Here is a 23,649-nt window from a genome sequence, read left to right as displayed (position 1 = left end):
CGGACTATGGAATCGTCTATCACACTGCGCTTTGCATCACAGATGGGGCGTTTCGCAGGTCACCGACTCTGAACCTTTTGACAGAGGCACATGAGCCCCCCCCCCCCCATGTGCCTCTGCCAAATGCTAGGAATACAATGTGCGGTCAAGTTTCGCTGGTCCCTGTCACACCCTACGTATGAAGCAGCTATTTTTATTGCAGCACACTCGCGGTGTTGCGCACTTTGTCTGTGCAACGCGCTACTCTGTTCTATGTGAGGCACTGCTACTTTGTTCACTTATTATCAATAAATAGAGTGGCAGTCTCATCAATGAGACTAGCATGCATTTCGTGGTATTTTGCACACAGACAACCAGTGTTCCCATTCAAGGCGGTTCATTTCAGCAAAAGTGTACATTTCTTCTCGGAGGTAAAAAAGCATCTGTTCATTCTAACATCTGTCACTCCAGAGATCTTTAACACCTTTCTCACTGTATTAAGGATGCATAAACGGTCGCATGCACAGGCAAAGACAGCTGACTGGGCCTCCGTCAGTGCCACCACGACCCGATCGCCTTCACTGCCGCCACATGCCTCGGTTTCTACGCCGGAACTGATGCTAGTTTGGATACGTATTGTTATAACAAGGGAGGTGACGGGTTTTACACTTCTTTTTGAACAAACTCTTTAACTATTCTTCTTTCTTTGAGAGCTTTTATCCGCTCAGCCTCCTTGAAAAGGACATTTTATTGTGCCTCACTGCGGTGAACTGGACTGCAAGCCTTTTTTATGCACGCTCGAGTCCCAGTCACGTCAGTACACCTGGTAGTGAGCTCACCGACGCTTTGGCCAGACGCGCAGCTCAGGCACCTTGCACGCACCAAGCGCCTCCTCCAGCAACATTCTTTTCCCCGCCATCACTGCCTCTTCCGGCAGCATACTGCCGCAAAGCTGCTGCATACAAAGCTGCTACAATTCGCCTGTAAAAGCGCCATCACTGCGTTTTTACACGTAAATCGCGGCAGCTTCGGGACGGCATGGCTAGCAGTAAGCTCAGGGCAGTGGAGCCACAGCGGCGGTGTGACAGTCGTGCTCGTGAACAGCGGGGCGTGAGGAGGTGAACCCGTGCCGATTGCGGTCATGTGAACCATACATACGCGACGCACCAGTCTCGGGCTTGGGGAAGCAATCGAGTCATGCGCTTATTCTGTAACTCACCACATACTGCGGGCGACATGTTACTTGTGTGTCCCATTTCGTCGCAAAGCGCATGGGCCATTTGCAATTTTGGACGATCGGCTGTATCACTGAACTTGAGCGAAACGCTAGGGTGATGACTCGAATGTCACTCCCAGGGGCCGGCGTTTCGCAGGCCACCGATCATGAACCTTTTTGCACAGGCACATAAGTCCCCATGTGCCTCTGCCAGACGCTAGAAATGCGATGTATCAACGGCTTCGGTCATTCCCATACACTTTTATCTTTTCTGCTTGGCTGTATAATTTTCGACGTCAGGAGTGTCAACTTTTGTAAATGATCGGGGGGGGGGGGGGAGGGAATGAGCCAAAAGCCCGACGACCTAACCCTTGACCCCATTTTTTTCAACACATCTTGGCCCATTGTATTTTGGCGAAAGACAATTTACGTTGTGAATTTTCGCATCGTTCAAAAAAGGATTTAATTCTAGCTTCACAGCAGTTCTGGAGGGGACGGATCCAGGGGGATGGCGGCACGTACCCCTTCCGCCTTGGGCGCCGAAGGCACGGTTCATGACGGCCGTCAGCGGCGCAACGTATGTTTGGTTGTGGGGGACGAGGACATGGCTAATCACGAAGAACTTCGGCCATTCTCATACTCCGAAGCTTTTTAGTTTAACTCCTCGGACCTTTGTGTGTCTTATGGCCCTAGCTGTGTAAAGTGCGTTGCATCGTTTATCCACTCAGCTATTACGTATGGTCTGACGGTGATAGCAAACACGACTTTAGATTACGAGGATAGGGGTGTTGCAGTTGGTAATCAGTTGTAATAAAAATATGTTCATTATCAACAATTCTCAGCAACACTCAGTTGTGTTTGACAACTCAAAATGAACAGATGACATTGACCAAAGTTGTGTGAGATTGGGACTGAGAGCAAACCGTTTCAATCGGATGCATACGAATGTGCTGTAAACACAACGGTGAGGATGAGTTTTTCGTAGCAGAGGTACTTAACATGCGTCTGCGGTGGCTAGTTAATTCAGCTCGGGTCTCAAAATCACCTCGGCCGTTGGCGCACTCTTAAGCCCCAATCATCGTTAGCATACTAATACTACTTTGGGCGATCCTTAGGAATGTTACGGGCGTGCTCTAACCTGGAATGCTTCCTCACCCTTCATGCATGGCAGCCGTTTTGGTTCAAGATAGAACTGTGTGATGGACTTCTTTGACGCCGGCTTCAAAATTTTGTACTGCTGTGTTCTCCAGTCAGCTGTGATATGGTGAGGGAAATTGATAACGGTTATTCTTTACCCACTCCGCCTTCCCCGATCCACTAAACAGAACCAGGTCATGTATACAGTGCGCTGTAAAACACACTCGCGACATTTCAGCGCCAAGGATGTGTGCTGATCTGATGTGTCTGATCTGATCTGATCTGATGTGTCTGATGTGTCTGTGTCTGATCTGATGTGTGCCGATGTCTGATGTGTGTCTGATGTGTACTGATGTCTGATGTGTGTCTGATGTGTGCTGATGTCTGATGTGTGTCTGATGTGTGCTGATGTCTGATGTGTGTCTGATGTGTGCTGATGTCTGATGTGTGTCTGATGTGTGCTGATGTCTGATGTGTGTCTGATGTGTGCTGATGTCTGATGTGTGTCTGATGTGTGCTGATGTCTGATGTGTGTCTGATGTGTGCTGATGTGTCTGATGTGTGTCTGATGTGTGCCGATGTCTGATGTGTGCTGATGTCTGATGTGTGTCTGATGTGTGCTGATGTCTGATGTGTGTCTGATGTGTGCTGATGTCTGATGTGTGTCTGATGTGTGCTGATGTCTGATGTGTGTCTGATGTGTGCTGATGTCTGATGTGTGTCTGATGTGTGCTGATGTCTGATGTGTGTCTGATGTGTGCTGATGTCTGATGTGTGTCTGATGTGTGCTGATGTCTGATGTGTGCTGATGTCTGATGTGTGTCTGATGTGTGCTGATGTCTGATGTGTGTCTGATGTGTGCTGATGTCTGATGTGTGCTGATGTCTGATGTGTGCTGATGTCTGATGTGCGCCAGTCCGCTAGCAATGACCACCTTTTTGCTCTGCAAATCTCACAGAACGATGTCCTGTGCCGTTGACCTGATAAGACAGAGGTAAAACTAGCATGTATTGAAAGTGGGGATATGTCCGAATATCAGCGGAGGGTGTTTCATCAACCTCGGATCCTGGCGGTGGCTGAGATGACAGCATAACTGATGCGATTCGGAGGATGAGGATACCTTTTCAGTCTAAACCTTTTGGTGCCGCCTGCTGGGTTCGAAGATACGAGCCTGAGGAGCTGACGGCGGTGTTTTGCCCCGTCGGGCTGCTCACACAAACAAAAGATTTCATCGCATTTCGTAAAGCGTGTGCCTCTTTTGCAGCCCGTTCGCAATACCGTTGTGCGTATGGTGCCATCAGATAAGGCCCAGGGGGTGTTTGGTTGGGAATAGGCCTTCATCCTGGAATTGAACGCATTTTTTATGTTCGCGGGAGAACTGAGCGCTTTCTCCAAACGTGTGAGGTGGTCTGAGAATTGGTGGAAAACCTATTAGATTAAGGTCATGCCGCTGCCACTATCTCATCTATCATCATCGTCAATTATCATCGCCATCATCATCTCGTCTATCATCATCGTCCCACATGCCATCAGTCTGAGTTCGAACGTGTCCAAAGTTATGTCTGGATTAATACTCGTCTTAAAGGGAGGCGAGATAATCTGTCTGTTCATGGACACCTTGAACTTAGACCCGAATTCAACCCAAGGACGAACATTTCTGGACTTTGACGCGAGCATGATGGACGCGTAGCACACAATCGTGCAGGGGCGGATCCAGAATTTCGTCAAGGGAGAGGGGGCACGCAACATTGTGGGGCCCCCTGGAGTTTGTGCTCCCTCCAAAAAATATCATTGCATTTCGGTCATTGCATTTAAAGACAAGTCCTATATATATATATATAGTATATATATATATATAGTATGTGTGTGTGTGTTGTATATATAATATGTATATATATATATATATATATATATATATATATATATATATATATATATATATATATGTGTATATATATGTACATATATATATATATATATATATATATATATATACATATACTTGTTCATTTATTTAATAAATACGAAAACCCATGCTACTGCGCACAGCCGTGTAAAGCCAGGCGTGCTACGCATGCATACACATAGAGCTCACTCACTTCTACAGATTAGTTTAAATGCTGTGATTTTGAAGCTAAGTGTTTCGGAACAACAGGCAAAATAAACTTGAGTTGGCTACTAACAACCATTAGAACCAAGCATGACCTTGACTCCTAGCTTATGTATTTACGGCTAGCCGGCTGGGTGATGTAATCCGCTGATGGCTGATGACTAATGCAGAATTTTCCCTTTGTTATAAAGGAGTACAACATATTCTAACATTCAAAATATGCTAAGAGCGTGATGCACTAGTATACTAAGTGTCACACACTTGATAGCCAATGGAAATGACACACACGACTTCAGCAGCATGTACAATCACGTTCGACGATTGCGCGTAAAAATTAACCGTCACATATTCGACCGCTGCTCTAAGGCTAAGGCACCAAGGCCAGTGCGGACGGAACCCGGGCGATCATGGTTGGCGCAGGAAGCCAATAAACAGGCTCCCGTCAACAAGTATACGGTCCTGAGAGCAAGCAAAAAGAGCCCAAGACCAACATGGTGGACCCTAAACGATCGGTACTACCTCGGCGGGCTGACACACACAACCCCGGCCATAGCATAGAACCCTCAGAGCAAATGGGAATGATCCAAGACCATGAATTAATACCCCCGTGCGATCAAGAGTGAATGAACAGGTTAACAACACGAGTCTCGCTAGGAGTGAAGAGTCCTCCCCAAGTGAGACCAAAGGGAGAGACCCTTCGATCAAACTAAAGGGGCCCCGAACATCGGGTGTCTCCGTGCCTTACCTTATAAAAGCCCTAGCAACGGCACAAGGCCCCCAAGCAAGTGGAAAAACCCGACCCTTTTATGAAGGGCCCCTGAGCAACTGAGTGCGCCCTGGCGTATGGGCCCCGGAAAAAGTGTATAGAGCCTTTCGTGCAAATGGGAAGAATCCGCGGAGGAAAACCCGATTGATCAACAGCGCTTAGGCATGGAGGCAGATAGCGTCCCAGCAGAACATTGGACCCTGCGAGAAAATGCAAAGAGATCAAGCGCAACGTGGAAAGCTCCTTAGCGATCACAATGACCCGGCAAGTGGACATATAGGGCCAGGCAACCAACAACATAATGCCTCTAGACAGCGTAATGAGCCACAAAAGTTCCCCCAAGCAACACTTTGCCAATCAGCGAAGAGTAAACTTCGTTTGCTTATGAACTCTTTACTATCGCTGGCAACTGTTCTTGGTCGTCTGTAAGTGCAGAGGCGTCCACTTTTGTTGGGTTTTTGCTGTAAGAGAAATGCGTCCGTCCGGCCGGTTATGGGCCTCTTCTGAGCCTTAAGCCGCCTCGGCATGGTCCATGGGGCGTGGCCCGTGCCTCCCCTTCGCCCCCTCCCCCCCCCCCCCTCTGCATCTGCCACTAGTCCGAGCAGCTATATAGGTGGAGCCCGCCAAGAGCATAGGGCCACCCATTCAAATAAGAAATACTCACGACGCAATGTGTAGGACTCTAAATGATCGCGTGCCCCCGAGCAGGTTAACATATAGGAGCCCCCATCATAAGCATAGGGCCCTCCATTCAAATAGAAAGTACCCAAGACCCAATGAAGATGACCCCCAAATGATCGAGTGTGCCCGAGCAATTTAACAGACAAGGTTCACAAAAAGAGCGTGGGGCCCTCTATTCAGATAAGGAGCATCGAAGACCGTATATAAATTGCCTCAGAGTGATTGAATGTGCTCGAGCACCTTAACAGAAGGGCCCGACAAGAAGGTAAGACCCTCCATTAAAATAAGAAGCACCCAAAACCTAGTGCGGAGGGCCCCGAAAGATGCAGTACAACCCGAGCAGATTATCAGGTGGCCCAGATAGGAGTGTGGACCCTAAATTCAAATACCACGACTCAATATATAGGGCCCCAGAACAATCCGGTGTGGCCGAAGCGGCGAACAAGTGAGGTCCCCGACAAGTGTGTAGTACCCAAGATAGGATGTGGATAGTGGATGTGGATAGATACCAAGATAGTACTCAACTCAGATAGGAAGTACCCAAGACACAATGTGGAGGGCCCCCAGGTATTTGAGTGTGTCCGAGCGGTCGAATGACCACAGCAGTTTATCAGAAGGGCCCTGACAGGAGCGGAAGGCTCTCCATTCAACTAAGAAGTACCCAAAACCCGATGCGGAGGGCTCCTGGAGATGGAGTGTGCCCGAACAGGTTATCAGATGACCCCGATAGGAGCAGAAGGCTCTAAATTCAAACACCAAGAGCCAATGTGCAGGGCCCCCCGAGCAATCCAGTGTGGCCGAGGAGGCGAACAGGGGGGGGGGGGGGGGGCGCCAAGTGCGTAGGGCCCATTCAAAAAGCACGTGCCCAAGGCCCAATGTATAGGGTCCCCGAACGATCGAATGTGCTCGAGCAGGTTATCAGATGGGCCCCCACAAGGGCATAGGCCCCCCCCTCCCCTATTCAGACGAGAAGTACCCAAGACCCAGGACGGAGGGCCCCCCGAACGACTGAGTGTGCCCAAGCAGATCATCGAATGGGCCACCGTTTAGAGTGTAGGGCCCTAAGCAAGTGGCAAAGCATTGGGAAGTCCCTAGACCAATGCAGAGGGCCCATGAGCATATCGCAAGTGTGTCGGTAGGTTAACCGAAGCCCACGTAAAGGGCCGCCGAACAACCGATAATACAACCGAGGATACCCCGGCAGGTTAAGATATGGGACCCCGGCTTTAGCACACAGAGCCTTTCTGGCAGACGGAAAGAATCCGTGGAAGGGCCCGTGATTGACAAGAGGGACGCCGGCACGCTAACATGAAGGGCCCCAACAACAGCACAAGGCCCTCCGAACAAATGCAAGGAAATGAAGGACAACGTGGAATGCTCCATGACGATCGCGATAATCCTGCAAGTGGACATATAGGCTCCTCGGCAACAATATGGAGTCCCTAGACAGCGTAATGAGGCCTAGAATTTCAGTTATAAACTTTTCCAATTATTGAATAATTTTTTAGCTTATCATAGGCCCTTCAACTTCGCACACAACTGTTCCTGGTCGCCTGAAAGTCGAGAGATACTCAGTTTTGTTACGTTTTGTGTTAAACTCTTCGGGGTCCAAGGGGGGGGGGGGCATGTCCCCGTGGCTCCCCCTCTGGATCCGCCCCTGCAGTCGTGCGCAGTAGCATAGGCACATGCAATGTTCCGTCGGATAAAGGGGGGGCAAAACTATCGCATCCACTTATTTCTGGCAATACCATGGTAGGGTGCTTTTTGCACCTCAAAGGGAGTGTTTCACATTTATGTCGGGTTTGGAACTAAAAAAGCCATCTTGAAACCTTTCGGTGTTGTTCCCAATCCCCTTCTTAAGATCTAAATCGCCCTTCTTAAGATCTAAATCCTTCTAGCTTCTGAGCTGCACGCCGGCGGAAACGGAGAAAGGTATTTTGGGGAGAGCACTTGAGTCACCTTGGTACTCATGACGTCATAATAACGTCATTTAAATCCTTGCACTCCATGAACCATGCGGCGATCAAGGTGAGGAAAAATGTAATTGTCGAGGCGTTCATATCTGGCGTTCGTGCGCGCTATTTTCGGATAAAACGGGTGTCAGTTGGCTCTCAATGAATGTTGAGCGAGGTACGTTAGCGTTATCAACCATGAGGCATTGAGAAGCATCTTCAATAAAAGCAAAATTGTGCTTTCTGGAGCAGTCTTTTCCACTTAAGGGAATACCAATAGTTATATGTCAGCTTGATTCATCACATCGAATGCTCGCTTCAATATCTTCAGCCGTGAAACATTCCCTTCAATCAAAGGCAAAGCCCTGATAAGCGTTGTGACCAATAGAGATTAATAACAACGTCCAACTGCATGCTACGGTGGCCTGATGCGATGCTGTGTCGGGCGTTCGGCAGCACGGAGTTGGCTTCCATTTGATGAGAGATGCTTGTAGCACGAACATTGTCACATTAGAATGGATCGCAGTCATCGAAGGTTTTTATGTCGCGTAGTATCCGCTGCTGGGATCCAGGCTCCTGTCTAGTCTCGATGCCGAAAAAATTCGCTGTTGGCAGACTAAATGAACTATGGACGCGAAATGACGTGCACGCATTCTCAATGGAACAGGAAACAGCAAAGGACAACCAATGTTATCCCTTGCGACCAAATCGAAGTTGGGACTACCTAACATCCTAAGGAATCGAGTAAAATGTCACTTTTGCTCTTTTGCTTCGTATAACGTTGCCTTAAAATCTACATGCATGCTAGTCAAGCACCATAAAAATAGGGAATTAAAAAAGCCAGGCATTTATACATATATATACTTAAATTGTGGAAGTCCCAGGTTGAAAGTCGCCGCATGATATGCGTAAGCAAATTTATCTGTCGGCATCTTAAAGTCCCCAAATCTGAGCTATGACGGAAGGGCACAACACAGATGTATAAGAATAAAGAGATCATTTTGCACTCATTTACATGAGAACCTATGCAAAATATATCGAATGATCATGGAATACGTGAGACATTGCGTCTAAGGTGCAATACCTTCCACCCTTAGCTTCTCGATACAGTACTAACCAATTTTCCTTTTTTGTGGGAGGGGGGGGGGGTAAGTAAATAGGCAATTCACGATAATTTGTTTGAAACCGCATGCTGGCCAGTCGGTCGATCAGATTATGTGATCCCAGATGTAGGTGAAGCGGTCCAGGAGCTCCGCGACAGGATCAGGTCCCAGAGAGCGTCGAGCCGCTAAGCATATTTTTGTCGCCGCGTTCCGTTCTCGTATTCTCTCCGATTGATAAGGAAATCACTGCGCTCGGTTGCGAGGGCCATGTCAGGTTCGGTGTCATTGGAAGCCGCCATGTGCTTGTTCGGTCGACTATGTAGAGGGCATCTCCAGCGCAGCGCATCCGGGAGCAGCGATCACAATTGACTGACCACCTTTCCGTGCGGTCATTATCGTTAATAACATCGACCGGGAGTCCCGGGAAACGCGGACGGATCTTCTCTTGGAAAAGAGGTCCATTTGGAAGGAGACTACATAATTCACACTACTTTCCTGAAAGTCTTTTCAGCGCTTTTGGTTTCATGTCTACACCAGCTTGGAGACACCGTGATGTACACAGTAAGCAAGAAAGTAAAGATAGTAAAATGGTAGCTAGAATCAAAATCAGCCGTCAAAACTCAAGCGGAATGCGGCGCTTCGTAATATCAAAAGCAGTCTAAACGGCAGTGAGAACAGGGAAAGCATGGTCAACAAACGTGACTTCACGCCATGAGGATAAGTTTACCGCAAATGGAAGCATTGTAAACCTGACTGGGGGCACGCGCCAAAACAACGCCGACCGGTATTGGAAAAGCTGTAGCTGCGAAGCCTTGCTGCGAAGCCCCCACAAATCCATCCGCCAGTCTGGGCAGGAGACAGGCTGTAGCAAGGCAATCGCGTTGGGACTGAATACATGGTAAGACAGGCGGGTCTCCGAAGCTCTCGCCGACCAATCATAACGCGCGCATGCGCTAGTGCCCGAGGCCATGGCCCATGCAAATCGAGCCCATCGATCATTAGCCAGGTTTAGTTCGGCAACGATATGTACTTTCATTTAAACGGCAAAGTCGACAGCCAAAACTAATGTTTTTGGACCATCGTGGCTCCCACCGAAATTCACGAAACTCAACAATCGCTACGCCATTTGTCCCCTTCCGGTTGCACGTCAGCCGAGGGCTGCAGTGACCATAAGGACCGGACAATGCTTGGCAGTCCTACACCGGTTCTGGGCGGCTTTGAAGAAAGTCTGCGGTGGAGACATGCCTCACCAGTGGCTTCACCAAGGTGGTGTGACAACACATGCAGCGGTGGTTATGGCCTAAATGGAGGGGATTAAGCACATGCAAACTGTGTAGGGAACTATCCTAATGTATTGCAAATAATATAAATCCAGAACTTCGACGTGTTTTGCAATACATCCCTCACGGTCAACAAACATGCAAATCATTCTTCATTCGTTTATATCGTTGATCAACATGAATTGCCAAAGCTGCCAGACCTGAATAGTTATTTTTCCACAGACGACTTGTGTTATGCGGTTTTGTTTCAGATCCATGATGAAGCTCTGCCAGCCCTGATCATATCTGCTCATTATTGTGCGAGAGGGCTGTTCAAAGGCTTGATCCAAAGTGCCCTGCCGCATTTTGAGGCACATACTGTGGAGGACTTGCAGCGTCTCATAAAGTCGTGACTCAATATACGGTACCTTTACACCCCACGCTTGCGCGTTATATCCTCCGGCCGTGGCGTGTCGAAGCGCCCGCAGCAAGGTGAAGACCACTCTCGCCTGCTGGCGCTTCGACCCCCTCCCCCCCAAAGCACACGTGTGCCGTCATCTAATTCGTCCCGCACTAGGAAAAGACGCCTTGCTGGTCGACACCGCTTTCGTGGCTAGCGTCATCGGGGTCCCCGGGACCCTTCGCGTCAGCTCACCGGTGGAGGGGTCTGTGAGGCCCTTGATACCATCCAGCATGTCCAGCGCCATGTCGCAGATGCGCTCGGCGTGGTTGGGCCGCTTCTCGGGAGCGCCGTCCACTACCATGTACGAGTCGCCGATCGTCTCCACCTGGAGGAGGCAGATCCGTTAGCGTTGGCCAAACAGAAGGCACACAGTGCAGGGCAGAGAGTCACACGGTGCCGGACAGAGGTCACGCGGTGCCGGACAGAGGTCATGCGGTGCCAGGAGTAGGTCACGCGGTGCCGGGCAGAGGTCACGCGGTGCCGGGCAGAGGTCACACGGTGCCAGGCAGAGGTCATGCGGTGGCAGGAGTAGGTCATGCGGTGCCAGGATTAGGTCACGCGCTGCCGGGCGGAGGTCACACGGTGCCGGACAGAGGTCATGCGGTACCGGGAGTAGGTCATGCAGTGCCGGGAGTAGGTCACGCGGTGTCGGGCAGAGGTCACGCGGTGCCGGACAGAAGTCAGGCGGTGCCGGGCGTAGGGAGCTGTATTCTCAGGCAAAGGGAGCCTTAGGTCTGCCATCGCACGCGCCCGAAGTGCATTGAATCTCGCCGAGTTCACGTACGATGGCGAACAGATGTGGTCAGCGCTAGATGAGTTCGTTGAGCTCAAGCTGTTGCTCACCTTGTACACTCGATTAAGCTCCGTCAGTTGATCGAAAATGGAGTACATTGAGTTCAGCATGGAAACCACTTGCATGGGCGAGATCCTGCTGCAGATCTCGGTGAAGTTGACGACGTCAGAGAACAGGATCGTGACACTGTCGAACACCTGGAATGGTGAGGCAACCAATGAGCCTCCGTCATCGGCTGCATCAGCAGCCAGTCTTGCGCAGAGGAGAAAATGAGCAATTCACGGCTATGTACGTAGCTTCAGTGAGTACCTTTTTGCGAACAAACGTCTTAAAATTTAAAACGCTGACACTAAAACTACTCCGAGACCATAATGAACTGCATCGATGAGAATGCGTGCAAGACTATGTTGCCTGTACATGCGCATTCTCATATACAGGGCGCTAAAGCTGACGACATTGCCATTTCTGACTTCATTTAATTCTAGATAAGCATTTAACAAGCGCAGATCATTTCAGCCCTTGTGTGCTGAACGCTCTTGGCCGCCAGATAAAGTGAAAAACAATAAGGCTGTTGACAATGCACGTTTGAAGCAGCACAAAAGGACGCATTATGTCGTTTTAGCGAGGCCTGTTCCTGATGGTATGCCGGTGCGCATTTTGAGTGTCACTCGCCTTATCCTGTCATCGTGCGATTATGACAGCCAATGCCACCGACGGAAAGCAATCCCTAGGCGACATGCCGTCGCATATGATGATAATTGGTCAGGATTCTATTAGCCTAACTAAATTGTCATTCCCTACGGGGCCAAAGATCTCACATTCCATCCATATTGCATGCATTCAGCGCTTGTGAACAAAAGCAGCCCAGTCTGTTCCCTTGCCATAGTTCATTTTCCAAGGATCCGGTTAAGATATGAGTTCGGAATAGCTTTAGAGTAAAATTTAATTAATTACAGTAATAAAGTAGAATGCCTCTAAATCTCGAGTGGGAACGTTTCCCTCAATGTTTGTCATCAACGGGTACTTTTGTTCGTAATCTCTCAAAGACAAATGCTGTCGCGTGCAGTTCGTAAGTTGTGCACATCTTTTGCCGATAAACAACAAGCTGGTCAAAAATTGTTGGCAATCTTTTCGGCCGCTCCGGCAAACGCGTGCTTCAAAATTCCCCCGCGAATGTATGACGGCTATGGACCTTCAAACAATGCAGGCAGACATTTTGACTTGATTCCTAGGATCTGGGGTGTTCGCACTCAGTAGCTGTCGGGAGCACGTGCTGCTTGGTAAATTTATGACATGCAATATATACACGCGACTCCCCGCAGGGGCACCGGCTTCGGCCGGTAGTAGGGGACTAGCGCCCCCTCGGATCCCAGCTCCGGTAACGGGTGGACAGCGCAAGCTGGTCCTCTCAGGGCGTGGCGACCCTGCCGGTACGTGAGCTCCTGCTCCTTGTCCCGCCCGCTCCCTTCACATTACCCGCACTCCCGCATCCGGCCCTATCACCACTCCTCATCCTCGTTTTATCGGGGTCGCGCTTGCCCCCTCGCCCACGTCCCCGGGTTGATCGGATCCTGGTGACTGAGGGGCGCGTCGTGCGGGTTAGTCACGGCGCGTCCCAACACTCCACTTTGGCCAGGATATCCGGGGGCGCGGGGGGCCCGTGGGGCCCAACAGGGGTCTAGCGGCTTGTCGCTCGCGTTGCGGTTGGGTGCTCCTTGCGGGTCTCCGCTTGGGCGCCTGGCCGCGCGCAGCGGCTTAAGGGGTCAAGGGGTGGCGGCGCTGAACCACGGTCAGGACGGGGAGGGGTCTCGCCGGCTACACCTGGCCGCGGGGGAGGCGTCGTTCGCCCCGTATAGCACCGGGGTAGCCCTGGCGGTGACCACCTCCCGAGGGAGTGTTGGGCCGTCCCCCAGTTGGGCTCCGCGGTGGGTGGGGAGCCTCGGTGCCGAAATGAAAACCACCTTTTTATGGCTTCTTCTAACATTAAAAACACCCATCCTCCGAAAGGGGGGGACCTCGATAGCCCCAGGGTGCAGAGAGGAATCTGCGCCCCCTGGTCCGCGGATTCTGATCTTCGGTAGTGAAGAGATTAAGCTGGCTTCCCTCTCACCGTTTCAGAGACGGAACGGTTGCGACAGGTTTGGGAAAATCATCAGGTGCGACAAGCTCAGCGATGGGAAAATAGAAGTAGAGTTCGTGAGTGGTCTGGAGGTAAGCAGGGCCATGACAGCCAAGGAATTTACGTATACTGTTCGGGATGAGAGTGGAAAGCACGAAACGACTGTGTTGATATCAACAACACCATATAAAACCAAAAATTCATCCAGGGGCGTGGTAAATTGTTTTTATCTTCGAGACGTTGCCGAAAACGAGATAGTCGAGGAGCTCTCGGAGTTTGGTGTGACGAGCGCTTGCAGGATTCTCGTCAGACGGGGAGGAGAGCTGTTGCCCACCAACAACCTCATTCTGACGTTTAGTTCCACCGATTTGCCGGCTGAGATACTGTTGGATACGCCCGAGTGAAGGTTCGCCCGTATATGCCCAACCCCATGCGGTGCTACCAATCTCAGCGATTTGGCCATACCAAGCTCCACTGTCGGAACCGCCCAGCATGTGGCAAATGTGCGTTATTCGAGCACACGGACGAAGTTTGCACCTCTACTGAACCCCACTGCGTCAACTGCAGCAAGGACCAACTCCCACACACGACGTACGACCGTACATGCCCGGCCTACGCAAAAGAAAAGGAAATTATATCGATAAAAACCTCTAAAAACTCTCTTTTCGTGAAGCTGGGAAATTTTACGACAGCCATCCTAAAACGTCATACGCGTCCAAAGTGAAAACTTCGTTGCCACAAAGTAATGCCATCGAGAACATGACGGCAGTTCAGTTCGTGGGACTTCTGAGGTCGTTTGGCCTGTCGGTTGTTCCCTCGGTCCGAACTCCCGACTCCCAGTCGGCACTCCTAGCTCCCTCTTCGCCGATCGAGCAGTCGGTAGACGCCGCACCGCTGGCCTCCTCGGTGCGTGCCGGATCACCAACGGGCAACGGTTTGACGATGGTTCGACGTGGTCGGAGTCCCCGCGCGCCGCCGGCCGTGCCTTCGTTTGCGACCCAGTCGGTCCCTTTGTCACAGCCACTTCTTGCCAGTGCCTGTTAGCGTGTGGCAGAGACGCTGGAGCGTCAGGAAGCTGACAGGCGCGCCCGCGAGGCCAAGCGAGCGCGCTTGGCCGAACTGGAGCGTGCTAAGGCGGCAAGCCGCCTGCCCGGGGGCAGACAAAGAGCCCGTCCCCCGAAACAGCACTCCATCGCCACGGAAGCCGGTGGAGGCCCCCGCTGGTGCCTCGAACCCCGGCAGAGGCCCACCGATGGGCCCTCCACCGCCTCCACTCCGGGCTGGGTTTCGCTGGCGTAAAGCGTGCCCCAGCCCTAGGCCCTTCTCCATCTGACGGAGGTAGCCCAAGGATTCGTCCTAGGGTGGGGCACGGCCCCCTGGAGTTAAGCCGAAGCTCTCGGTCTGAAGCGTCTGGACATACAACTGGCGCAGCCGAGTTCCTTTAAGCCGGGACTTGTTTTAGCTCTTCACGTCTTACCGATTTTTTAATGCGCCCTTTTACAGGCGTTTTTACATTGGAACTGTAGAGGAGTAAGGGCGACCACCCTCGATCTCCAGGCTGTCGTCAGCAGAGTCTCTCCTGCAGCCGTGGCGCTGCAGGAGATCAAGCTAGCGCCTGAGCATTTCTGCTCTTTGAAAGGATATGCGATGTTTCGCAACGACGTGTTGACGGAGAGTATTGCTCACGATGGTGTCCTCCTGGCAGTTCACCATAGCGTGCCAGCGAGGAGGCTAGGCTTGCGGTCCACACTTCAGGCCGTGGCCGTGCGGCTTTATTTCAACCATCGTCACATCACTGTTTGCTCATTTTACCTTCCACCAGGCATCGCTTTTCAGTTGGCGCACCTTAGGTTCTGCTGGCTGAACTGCCTCCACCACTTCTTCTTCTAGGCGATTTGAATGCGCATCACACTGCATGGGGGTGTGACGTCACCAATGCTCGTGGGAGGTTGTGTGAGAATTTTATCCACGGTGTTTCACTATGCATTTTAAACACAGGGACTCGTACGCATTTTACAATGCCGTCCGGCCAGACGTCCGCACTAGACTTAAGCCTCTCCAGTCCCCAGCTCGTCCAACACCTCGAGTGGAGTGTCGAAGATGACCCCATGGGAAGTGACCACTTCCCAGTGTGGGTCCGGTTTAACAGAGGTGGAGCGTTGAGTGTTAGACCACAACGCCGGAATTTTAAGAAAGCGGACTGGTGCGAATTTGAGACTCGGCTCGACGAATCGCTTGTAACTGAGCCTGAGAGGGCGGTACCCTCTATTGAGGATTTTACCCACATACTTTTAGAGTGTGCAAACAGTTGTATCCCACGCACGTCTGGCGCTCCCCGACGTACTCCTGCTTCGTGGTGGACGGAGGAGTGTCGGAGCGCCATCCGGGCGCGTAAACGTGCATTTCGGGCTTTTGACGCCAGGAGCAGTATAGAAAACCTCACAGCCTTCAAGAAGGCGGGAGCTTTTGCTCGGCGCACCGTATGGGAAGCGAAGCGTGCTTCCTGGCATGCTTACGTGAGTACGCTGAACTGCTTCAAGCTAACATCGCAGGTTTGGTCTCGAATTAAGCGTATATCTGGGCAGTTTTCACCCATAGCTCTTCCGGTACTATGTGTGAATGGACAGGCCGTGACGCGCCCGTTGGAAGTTGCGAACGAGATTGCCCGGGCGCTGGCCCACCGCAGCGAAGGTTGCAACACTAACCCACAGTTTGTGCGGCACCGAACGCAATGCGAGCAATCGGCAGTGGATTTTTCAACGAGTGAGCTGCGCTCCTATAATGATCCATTCACCCTGGTCGAGTTTGAATGGGCGATTGCCAAGCTTCGCAGCGTGTCAGAAGGTCCGGATACTGTACACAACGATATGCTCAAGCATTTGCCGCCTTGCGAGCTTTGCGCTCTTTTAGCGGCGTTTAATGCGCTTTGGGCCAGTGGGGACTTTCCAGCCTCTTGGCGAGAAGCTATAGTCGTTCCTATTTTGAAACCGGGTAAAAGCGGACTAGATCCTTTACACTATAGACCTATTTCTCTCACTTCATCGCTCTCTAAGTTGATGGAAAAGATGGTTAATGTCCGTTTAACTTGGTTTTTAGATCATCACGGCGTTTTTACAAACGCCCAGTGAGGTTTTATGTATATATATATACACGCGACTGAATTTTTTGCATTTACAAAGTCCACGTTGACATTAAAACGAGACGGTCGAGAACATGCGATGTTGTTTTGCGCCACGCAAGAACCGCGCCTATGGCACGCCAAACTGAGCTATTTGGTGAAAACGTTTGAGCTGTGCCCCCCTCCCATTATAAAATCCTGCGTACACTCCTGCCTGGAGCCGGCACTGAACAGCTTCTGATCCGCTCCTTGCGACTGGGACACTGCGCCTACCTCGCACGTGTCCACCGGGTTAGCGCCTCTCCGCAGGCGGTTGGCCACCTCCTTGGGGATCATCTGGTACAGCAGCTCGTCCGTGCGGCGCATCTCCTCGTCCAGCTTACGCATGGACTCCTCCAGCTTCTTGGACTTGAGCTGCTCCTGGTCGAGTGCCAGCTTCAGCTCGATCGATTGCTGCGTACCTGCCAGCATGAGGTCCCTGCGGGCCGGCCGGCCGGCCGGCGCCCCCCGTCACGACACGGGACAGGGCCAGGGTTAGGGCCGGGTCACCACACTGGTGCCACGGACCAACAACTCCTACCGGCAACAGTGCTGTGGCATCAGTTGCGCGCGACATTACTTTGCCTGCCAAAGCGCATGATATAGGCTTTCGTTATACACAGCTTACTTCTACTGCAAAGACTTATACATGACATGAGTGATACACAACGACATGTACTTATGCAGTCTTTGCCCATCCGTGGCATTACTTCTACTGTAAAAAACTTGGACACAATAAGAGCGCTACACGAAAGAAATTCCATCGCATATTATGCCCGTTATTGCCTATACAGTCTTTACTTGCGCGCGACATTACTTCGCCTGTCAAAGCGCATGATATAGGCTTTCCTTATGCACAGCTTACTTCTGCTGCAAAGACTCATACATGGCATGAGTGATACACAACGAAATGTACTTATGCAGTCTTTGCCCATCCGTGGCATTACTTCTACTGTTTAAAAAACTCGGACACAATAAGAGCGCTACGCGAAAGAAATTCCATCGCATATTATGCCCGTTATTGCCCATACAGTCTTTACTTGCGCGCGACAATACTTCTACTGCAAAAGCTCATGAAGGACGTGACTTTTACATGCCAAGCCTTATGCGGCAAAAACATAAACCAGTCATTAGTTCTACAATAAATACTCATACAGTCTTCATATATACGCGACATTTTTTTCCACTAGAATGAGGTCCATGTGACATGACTGCTACACAGCAAAACTTGAAAAGTAATAAAAAACATATTTAGACAGGCTTATACCAGTTATTACGTTTGCGGTAAAAGCCTATATCGCCTTTACGTATCAGTGATATTACTTTTTCGATCCGCAGTTATATGAGACACTACACTACAATAGATGCCACCTTACACAAATTCTAACCGTCAGTTTCCATAGCCTAAGCCTCACCAAAATCCTGGAGAGGAAACGAACGCATGGGAGCACTTGACTGGTTGAAATCAGACTGCACGTGCCCACTCCATATTGTCGGTACATTGTTAATGGTGTTAATATTGCGATTGATAGACCCACGACAATAGTTCTACGCGCTATTTTGTTGTTGCCGAAAAAAACATATGGTCCACTGTCGTATTGTGTCAAAAAAGTTTGGAGACTGAGCAGGGCGGTGCCACCAAACCGGCTAAAAAAAAAAATGATGAAACACGGTATTTACCACCGAGGTGATATAGCCTCCCACTACAGGTGAGTGATGGATGTGGTCTCCGACTAAAGACAAAACTACACCCCTGGCTTGGCGTTCACTGAAGCGCGGCGTTACATATGCAGCGATGACTTATATCAGGCCCTTGTGTTGCGCGACAGATCTGATGCGGCTCCAACCTTGATACTTTGCTACCCAAGTACAGCCTTATATCAGGCTCTAGTGCTGCGCGACAGATCTAATGTCGACCCGGCCTTGATACTTTGCTACCCAACTGCAGCCTTTGCCCATTCGCCAAGTGCCACAAATTGATTTGCCCAGATGGGGCTCCCTCCTACCTCTGAGGTGCTCCTTCACCTCTACTAGCTGTCCACACGCATTTTGCACTCCATGGTAAGTTTTAGCAGTAAAAGTGATATTGCGTGTACTTAAAGGCGCCATAAGATTATGTAGTAAAAGTAATAACAGTTATACATTTTCGAATGCCACGTTGTCGTGAAGCACTAAATGTCACGGATAGGTTTTTGTAGTAGAGGCGACGTCGCGCATAGGCCAAAGCTGTATAGGTGTTTGCGGAAGAAGTAACGACGGGCGTGACATTTGCAGTACAAGTTTTGTCGCACAGCACTAACGTCCGGTATAAGCATTGTCAGTGGAAGCATTGTTGCAGCACTCCTGTCGGTGGGGGTTTGGTAGAAGAATTGATGTCGCGGAACCGTAGTGACGCCAGCGGTCGATCCATCTTAAAAACCGTGCTGCTGACAGCGGCGTCTTTTGAGATCGGCGAACACGGGTCGAGGACGGATCGAACACATGCCAACGGATTCAATACATAACAATTGCGGATTGGGCTAGTGCGTGAGAGGGAATGCTCCACATTTGAAGATATCGAAGACAAGATTAAATCAGCTGACTATTGGAATACTTCCAAAGTCCAAAGGGAGTATTCCACATTTGTAGGGGGCTTCGAGCTGACAGCGGTCTGGAAGATCGTTTGCGCAGTTTACAGCCATGGCCTTCGTAAGACCTATACCTCCCTAGTTTTTTAACTAGTGAGCACGATTTCCGGTCACAGCACGATCCTGGCGTTCGTGAGCACGATTTTCAGATACAGCGGCCGTCAACTGGCTTTCAATCAATGTTGTGCAAGGCACAATGCCACAATCAAACAATGACGTATTGAGGAGTACATTTATTACATAGAGAACATGTAATGTCGATAGCGGTCTTTTCCACTTAAAAGTATGCCAATATTTATCAGTGGGCTTATTTCATCATACCTGATGATTGCTTAATACATTCAAGTATGGGGCATCCCCTTCAAGCCGTAACGGCATTGCTGCATAAGCGGGTGCCCATGAAATATCAGTTACGGTATGCTACATAAAGCAGTAACACTGATATGACGCTATGCAAATAAATCCTCTCATTTTATTTCCATCACTTCAAATTTTGTTTCATTCCAGAATCAAAAATTGAATGATTAATATGCAGTGCATTGCAAACACTTCGTCCCTTACTCATGAGCAAACGTCAAACGTCACTGACGTGACCCCCCTTGCAGACATTTCCGGCTCTCTGCGCCTCTCGAGGCGCGCTTGTCGCTCGCGTCAGCTGTGCGCATCGCCACCTCACCTGCTGAAGTCGTGCATGGAGAGGTCGTTGATGAAGAGTCCCGTGTGGATCATGGCCTCCAGGTCGGGCATGACCGGCGTGCCGAGGAAAACGATCATCCGCCACTCGTCAAAGTACATCATCTGACCTGGATGGGCGCAGACGGAGGTCAGCGCCCGCGAGCCGCTCAAGGGTAAGCGAGCTGAGACATGAACGAGGCAGGGAAGGGGAACCTGCCTAAGGGTTTGTCTTAGCTGTGCAGCATGGGTTGGTAGGGGACGATGGCGGCGCGGTGAGCCATATGAAGCGCGTTGGCGGCAGAGGCCCCCGCTTGAGTGGTACCATCTGTACGCCTCCCATCACACTTGAGTGGTACCATCTGTACGCCTCCCATTACACTTGAGTGGTACCATCTGTACGCCTCCCATTGCACTGTTTTGTTTAAAGCATTTCGCATACGGAACAAAGTCGTCCAGTTGTAAACGAAGAATGCCGCGTTTTCCGATTCGTGCGGTATCTCTCTTTGGTCATCTTGCTGTGCTGCGGAATTGCAAAGTGCTGCAGTGACGTAGAATTTTGTGAAGTTTTGATTTCATCGTTGAATTGTCCCTGGAGTGTCGCCACAAAAATGGCACCGGCAGTGTGGCACATAATTACTGGCGCATCCTTATGGCGCAGTGAGTCTGCCGGTGGCGTCTAGATAACCTTATCCGGTTATGCATTATCAGAGCTCCATTATCATGATGTTCGTTTCAACCCCCACGTTTGGCCCAGACCACCCAAGAAGTTACCAAAAAGTACTGATCTTGTATGCTCCCGCTTAATCCCCCGCCACTACGTGTGCTACTCCCCGTGTCGCCTCAGGGGTATTGTGCCCACCGCGATGGCCGTGACGCGGCACGCGAGCTCTACTGCACATGCGAACAACAGCCCGCCGCCACACCAATTTCCGTCCAGCGGTCCGTAACGCCGCGGCGTCGTCACCGCTCTGCGTGCGTTTCCACGCGGCCAGACGACGCTCCGGCGCGGCCGACGCAGGGCAGCTGGATGGCGGCCATCTCGCTGCGCGCTAGCGACGAGTTCGGGCCGACAGGCATCAAAATGTGTACACGACTGCACTCTTTCCAATCGTTTAGGCTCCGGATGCTGGCAGGTTGCGAATCAAAACCGCACTCAGAATGTGCCCGAAATAAACATATTTTTCTTGGGGCGAGACGTTCGCAGATAGAAGTGAAGTTCAGTACAGAAAGATATGTGCTATTTTGACCCTAAATAGTGATATTAATTTAAATTGAACGCTAGGGAACCATCATCTTTACGTCACATCTTTCTCGGTCGGCCATGAACATCACATTGCTTTATAGATTGTGTGCATTCCGCTTTATGGACAGTCTATGGCTCTAAAACGATATATATATATATATATGTGTGTGTGTGTGTGTGTGTGTATATTGAATTCTCCTGCGCTCATTGAAAGACTAGTTTTGGGATCCTTATGTCGAGCGTCTCGTCCAGCTTTGGCGACGGTATCTTGAGCTCGTGTCTAAGCCCACCGAGCTCATCCTCTCCACATTAACTGGGCCAGAGTCTGAACTCGTTGCTTTTGCCGCACATGAGTCGGAATACGTATTTAAGTTCGATCGTTTTTATTCGGACGCCAAATTCATCTATTTCACAGTTATTTTTTATTTCTTTCATTATATGTTTATCTTTGTATACATCATACCTTTTATCGTCTATTATATATTATTTGTATGTATCATTTTACACTATCTCTGCATATGAAACCGTGCCCACTCTTTTCACAACACATGACTGCTGTGCATCACCACAGTCAACATCCCTCTATTCGTCTTCAGCATTCAGTGTTGAGCTCGCAGAATTCCAGAGCTCCGTTTGCCGATGCGGCCGCAGTAGGCTCGCTGACACCTCACCCTTCAGTCGCAGGTTCTTCTCCTTGACGAACATCTCGTCGTCGCTGTCGACCATGTGATTGTTGTAGGTCTTGCTGTCCATGGAGCGGAGGCGGGAAGGCGCGTCGATAGAGATCAGCTCAAATATGTTGTTCGTCTTCTTCAGTATCTGCGGCGCCAATCGGACGTTCGTGATGCGGTCACATGGTATGGCGGCCACGGCGGAGCGCGCTCACATGCAGTCAGCAGTGCGGCCTGAGCCCGAACCGCCCTGTGACGCGTATGACGTGCGGTGATGGTGCGCCGAACAGTGCGTATTGTTCGCATCTGTGGTTGCGTGCATCCACGGTGTGGGCTATGTGGTGTGCAGACATTTATGTGAGGGATAGCTGTCCTTCTCTCAGGTGATGGGTGCACTCCCCCCCGCGGAATACAAAACAACTTGCGCGCGCCCGTAGCAGCGCTGAGAGTGCTCCGGAATGACGCTCATTTATCCCGGAGGGCGATAATACCCCGACGAGGTCAGTGGCTGTAGACGGAAGATGGGTATTAATCGATGCGGCATAGTGGGTGTCGCTGCGCAGACGCGGGGTGGAAAACAAAACTCACCCCAGAAAACCGGAACTCGACTAGCGGCCGAACCAAGTCGAACCACTCGTCAATCTTCTTTCCTATCAGCTCCGGAAGAATGGTCATCATGGACTGGCCCAGATTCTTTACCACCAGGTTTGACCTGTTGAGATGGTGGCCCGGGGGCGCCGTTACTGCGCGCGCTGACAAGGATCGGGAGCAGTCGAGATAAGTACTACGCTAGCTTTTTTGCAGGTATGTCCTGAACGAAAAAAGCGGAAAAATGAAGTGTTTTCGTTCTTTCCAGTAAGCACAAGGTGCGTCGTTTCAAAAGAACACATTCAACATCATTCTAAATACTCACAAGTCATTGGCCGATGAGGCTTTACGTAAATCACGAGTTGAATTTCTCACGTGAGAAAGGAGGAGTACGCGGCGAGCGAGCGCGACCTGGGGTCGAATCTTAGTGTTCCCCAACCTCCTTCGTTTTAAATTTTGTCTTGTTTCGTGGTAACGTATAAATGCTTGGCATGCCAGGCAACCTAAAATGTTGACAAGAGCACATAAATGATGGCGAAACGCGTGTGCATAATTAAACCCACATGCCATGTTTCGCACACTATATCTGTTTGACCAACAAGAAATTAATTCAGTGCCCTAAAGTTGGATGAAGATATATTGTGGCTGTCAAATGCGAGCTAGGTAATTTGTCGTCTTAGCTTGCATATTCCCTGACATTACGGGCGGACTTTGCTCCCGCCCCCACCCTTTCAACGGGAGGAGCTTCAAAGCACCTCCAGCCTTCCAGGACACGCTTTCAGAGCACCTCCAGCCTTCCAGGGCACGCGCCGAATGGCAAGCTCGCGTAGCGCGTTTCGTCACGCAGGGCCCAACGGTCGATAAAGTGCGTTTTGGCGGTCGGCCCTGACGGTACTCGGAGCGCTGCAGTTTACGTCAGCTTAAACGTTTAACCCCAAAAGAGGAGCGGGAAACCGCTTTGTTCTTAAAAACCTGCAAGGTTGCTGGAGAGAGATCTGCCAGTGACGGACTGAGCCAAGAGCGCTGCATTTACTCAACTAAACTTGTAACTCCAAAAGACGAGTGGGAAGCCGTTTTGTTGTTCTTAAAACCTGCAAGGTTGCTGGAGAT

General features: G+C 50.5%; 1 pseudogene; it reads right to left on the bottom strand.

Annotated features, from left to right (window-relative positions):
* LOC119092468 (soluble guanylate cyclase 88E-like) overlaps nt 1–23,649 on the bottom strand; it is a 68,161-nt pseudogene that overhangs the window by 40,685 nt on the left and 3,827 nt on the right.

The sequence above is a fragment of the Pollicipes pollicipes genome, unplaced genomic scaffold (assembly GCF_011947565.3).
Source record: "Pollicipes pollicipes isolate AB1234 unplaced genomic scaffold, Ppol_2.1 Scaffold_3447;HRSCAF=4054_pilon_pilon_pilon, whole genome shotgun sequence".
Taxonomy (NCBI): Eukaryota; Metazoa; Arthropoda; class Thecostraca; order Pollicipedomorpha; family Pollicipedidae; genus Pollicipes; species Pollicipes pollicipes.
The sequence above is the reverse complement of the archived record's forward strand: the minus strand, read 5'-3'. Positions and strand labels throughout refer to the sequence as shown.